Source organism: Hyaena hyaena, unplaced genomic scaffold, assembly GCF_003009895.1.
Source record: "Hyaena hyaena isolate Hyena2069 unplaced genomic scaffold, ASM300989v1 scaffold_390, whole genome shotgun sequence".
In the NCBI taxonomy this organism is placed as follows: Eukaryota; Metazoa; Chordata; class Mammalia; order Carnivora; family Hyaenidae; genus Hyaena; species Hyaena hyaena.
In genome coordinates this window covers 1,362,735-1,367,143 of record NW_024081018.1, presented here as the reverse complement: position 1 = coordinate 1,367,143, position 4,409 = coordinate 1,362,735, and positions in this window count along the sequence as shown.

Here is a 4,409-nt window from a genome sequence, read left to right as displayed (position 1 = left end):
CCCTGCGAGATGTGGGAAAGAGCTCCACACTCAGGGCATGTGGGGCCGCGGAGGGTGGAGGTACCATGACATTTGTGCCTCACTTTCATTTTTTTCTCTAAAAATGGTGAGAAAAAACATAGTGTCAACAATTAGTGGATCTGATTGATGGAGAGTATCTGGGGATGCATTGTACCACCTCTGGCCCTTTTCCTGAACACATGCCATTTTCCAAAATAAAAAATTGGGAGAGTTTTTTTTTAATCTAAAAAAATGTTTATTGATTTAAAAACAATTACTTGGGCTGCTGAGTGGAGACTGGTTTGGAGGGAAGCAATCACAGGAAGACCCCAAGCCTCCTCGCAACTGTGACAGAATGCCCCTCAGTGCCAGGTGTGGAGTGGGGGTCCACCCTCCAGGAGCACCATCGGCTGGGAAGAAAAGTGCAGGGAAGTGGACTGGGCACACAAGGCACGTGTGGACAGGAGACACTCAGGTCTTGGCCTGCCCCAACTTTTGGCTTCTGGTTCCTTCCATCCTACCCCACCCCATAGTCCCAGAACAGCGATGTGTGGGGTTCCACATGGCCAGCCTCTCCCTTCCCATTTCTGTACCCTTTATAAAGCAACACCAAGCCCCGAAACAGCATCCGGCCCTGGGAGAATCAGGATCCCCACACCTCTCTCCCCTGCCAGAGAAACTGCCCTGCCCACCCAGCTCAGGTCACGGTGACCCTTCCCTTTTGCAGCCTCCCTCCACGCCCCTCCTTTCAAGCAGACCATTGGTCCTAGAATTTCAGCCCACAAGCATCTGCCCTGACAAGGGTCACCTGGTTCTTCCCAAATGTGGTCTTGTCTGCCCCTCCACTGTGCTGGTCCACAACGCACCCACGCCAACCTTGGCTTCAGCCAAGGTGACACTTACATCTCATTCATTCATAAGTCTAATGCTTAAAAGCATGAACTTTGGAAGCAGATTGCCTGGGTTCCATTCCCAGGTCTCCCACTTACAAGCTGTGTGAACTTGGAGAAGACCCTCACCCTGTAGGTTAAATGAATTTGCTTATGAATTCCTCTTGCCAAGAATACTGTTTCTGATTCGAGATGCAAGCCAAGTCTTACCTCTTCCAGGAAGCCCTGGAGGATTTCCTGGACCTTTAGTGCTCTCTCCTCTGCATTCCTTTAGCCTTTTCTGTCTCAGTTGCTCCTGAAGCACTTCACCCATGCTATCCTGTTCAGCTGAGGGCCAGGGACAGGCCATATGCAAAAATGTTTTCTCCTTATGCGCAGGGAACCCTCAGGAAGCAGCCTGGGTGAGGAAGACCCATGAGAGCTGGAGGAGAGCCTGGGGCCATCCCAGCAGGTCACTTCCCCTCCCCAGCCTCCACTAAAACTTGGCCTAGAAGAGCAGTAAATTCCCTTTGAACAGATTCCAGGATCTGCTGCACTCTGGTTTTTCTCCCACGTAGAATGAAGATCTAAAGGTTCCTTAGAGCTGGAAAGGACCATGAAGTAGGGAGCCCTTCTTCTAGGGGTCAAGGAGGATACCACCAGGGGAAGCCCTAGTTGGAGACACTCTGGTGCACAGAAGAGTTGGAAGTTTCCTTCCAGCTTTTGGGAGGTGGATGCAGCTAAGGAGGTGACGACGGATGGAGAGGCAACTCTGTCTTTTACCCTTGGGGGCAGGGCAGGGAGAAGGTTAAGGACTATTTGCCAAATGTGCTTGGAGATGAAAGGAGAGGTTCATCACATCCTCCAACTGTCTACCCTTGGGTAGAAAGGCCACTGACCCAGAGGAGGGCTTCCTGTTCCTGTGCCTTCCATGGCAACCCCTGCCTCAGTGCTGGCTTCCAGAATCGTGAGCCACACGTGACCCAGAGCTGAGGCTGCTGCTCTCTCCCACCCAGAAAGCTTAGTTTAGTACAAAAGGAGAAAGATGAATGGAAAGCTGCAGTTTCCCCATGTGTTGGCTTAGGCCTTCATCAGAAATGAGAGTCTCATTACCCAACCCTGATTCAAAGGATAATTAACAGATGGTATAATTTCCGAGCATTCTCCGCGCCACATGGCTATTAGGTGAGGAGCAAAATGCCCACGCAGCCCCAGATCCTCCCAAACCAGAGTTAAAGCAAGTCGAGAGAGGCAGAGCCCTGCAGAGGCTGCTTAAGCCACCCCTCTGCTTCGGGAGCTGCCGTTGGCCTAGCCCAGAGGAAGAAAGCTCATCTTCAATCAAGGCGAGACCATTCCCAGGAGCCACGGGTGCTCCACCCACTTCCTTCTCCCTAACCTTTCCACTGCCACCACCAGAAATGTAGTCTAACCCTAATCCCTCTTGCTGGCCCCAAGGCCCATCTCCTCTCCTTTCCCCTGAGGACAAAGTGATATATCAGCTCACCCTAGGCATCACTGTGCGGTCACACCGTGACCCTGGGCCCCAGGTCCCTGGGGATTGGTGGCTCTCCTCAGCTGTGACCAGAATGAAGCATTGGAAGGGAGTGTCTGGTTCAATGCTTTTCAACCTAGATTCTTCCAGAGCCCAAGCCCCGCAAGGTGGCCTAGGGATGTATTGATGGGCAGAGCTGTGGGGATAAGTCAGGGCCCAGACTCACACTTCAACCCAGGAACACTACTTTTATGTTTATTCTTTGGGCTTCTACTTCAATTTCACTTCAAAAAGGGATTCTACCGCTAGCTTAACTTTTGGAAACCATATATAGGTACCTTATTCAGTCCCTTCATTTAACAAAAGGGAAATTGAGGTACAAGTTTTTGACCAAGGTCACACAACCAGAAGGTGGTGGGACTGAGACTAAAGCCCTACCCTCCTCTCCAGGCCAGCCCTGGAGGAACTGGCTGACCAGGCCCCTTGCAGTCCACGCAGTTGGCCCTATTGTCCCTGGATAGGGGTCCCTGGCTGGGATAGGACAGAAGGAAGCACCTTCTAGATCGCCCTCCACCAACCCTGCCTGGCTCTTCTTCATGGCCCAGTTTCCATGCCTGGGCCACCTCCAGGACTCCTGGAATCCTGCACACCCCTTTCAAGCGGAAGGTTCGGGCTGCAGGCCTACAGTGTGCACTGGGCAGGGCTGTTTGCTAATCACAAAGCTGTGGGTGGAAGGAGGGGAACAGCAGCTGGACACTGATGGGGAAGGAGGGAGGGGGCAAGAGGTCATCTCTGCAGACAGGAGGCCCTAGGGGGCAGTGAAATCCACTAGTCTAGGATCCAGGAAGCCTGGGTCCTAAGCCTTGGCTCCATTCCTAACCAGCCTTGTGACCCTGTACAGATTTCAGTCATTCTGGGCCTCAGAACCTGGTAACATTAGTGTGTTTATACCGACTGGCTTTGGCTTTGGCAGTCCCAGCTTCCTTCCCCTGAAAAGTTCAGGTGGTGTCCAAGCCCAGCAGCTGGACCCCAAGGGGCATCCTAATTAGACCACAACGTGGATTAGGGGTGAGGTGGGAGGGGCCTCAGGACTTTACTGTGTGTTCCAGGGAGATGGAGAGTCACTCTGAAATATGGGGGAGGCTTTCTACTGTTGAGCAGGCCCCTTTTAGCTCAGCCTGACCCAAGACCCGAGGGCTCTTATCAGCAGACAACCGTGCTGGGTGGTGTGAGGTGGGCCCTTGATCTCTGAGAGCCCTTCAAGACGTTTTTGAAAACCTCTAAGCATACTTAGGGCACTACCACTATTATTATCATGCGCTGTCTGGCTTCTGATTGTTAATTCTTCTCTAATTTGTGGTAGGGAATCTGGCCCCGGCCCAGGGGCAGGCCTGGAGAGGGATTGGGAACGGCGGTCTGGCCAGCGGGGATCCTAGAACGTCGGTGCGGAGGAGGGCGTCGGGTGGGGCCCACCTCCTTCGGTGCGGCTGGCGTTGCCGCTTTAAGGCGGCAGCGGCGCGAGCAGGTCTATGGTAATGAGCCGCCGCCGCCGCGGCTGCCGCCGCCGCTCTGCAGAGCTCGCCCGCCCGCCGGGGAGGCGAGGGATCGTGGGGCTGGGCCCTTGGCCGCGGCGACAGCAGCAGCCGCGGCGGGGACGCGGGGCGCGAGCGAGTCGCGCGGGGCAGTCGAGGACGGCCGGGGTCCGGGTGCGTAGCTCCGCGGGCTCAGGTGGGCGATCCCGCGGGGGCGACGGGGGCACCTCGAGGCTCGGGGAGTCGGCAGGGCCAGGGGCGCGCGGGCCCGCGGGCGCAGGTGGCGAGAGCCGGGCGCGCAAGTGGAGGCGCGGCGCTAGCCGGCGCGGGGTCGGGGTGACCCGGGCGCGGGCCGGGATCCGGGAGCGGTGCGAGCCCGGGTGCGTCGGAGGGCTCAGCGCCGGGCCCCGCCGAGGCAGCAAGGCGCAGGCCCGAGGGGCGCACGAGTGGCCCCCGGGGACTGTCGCCCCGGCCTGGGCATGAGGCGCGGCGGGGCCGGCTGGAGCCGGAGGAGGA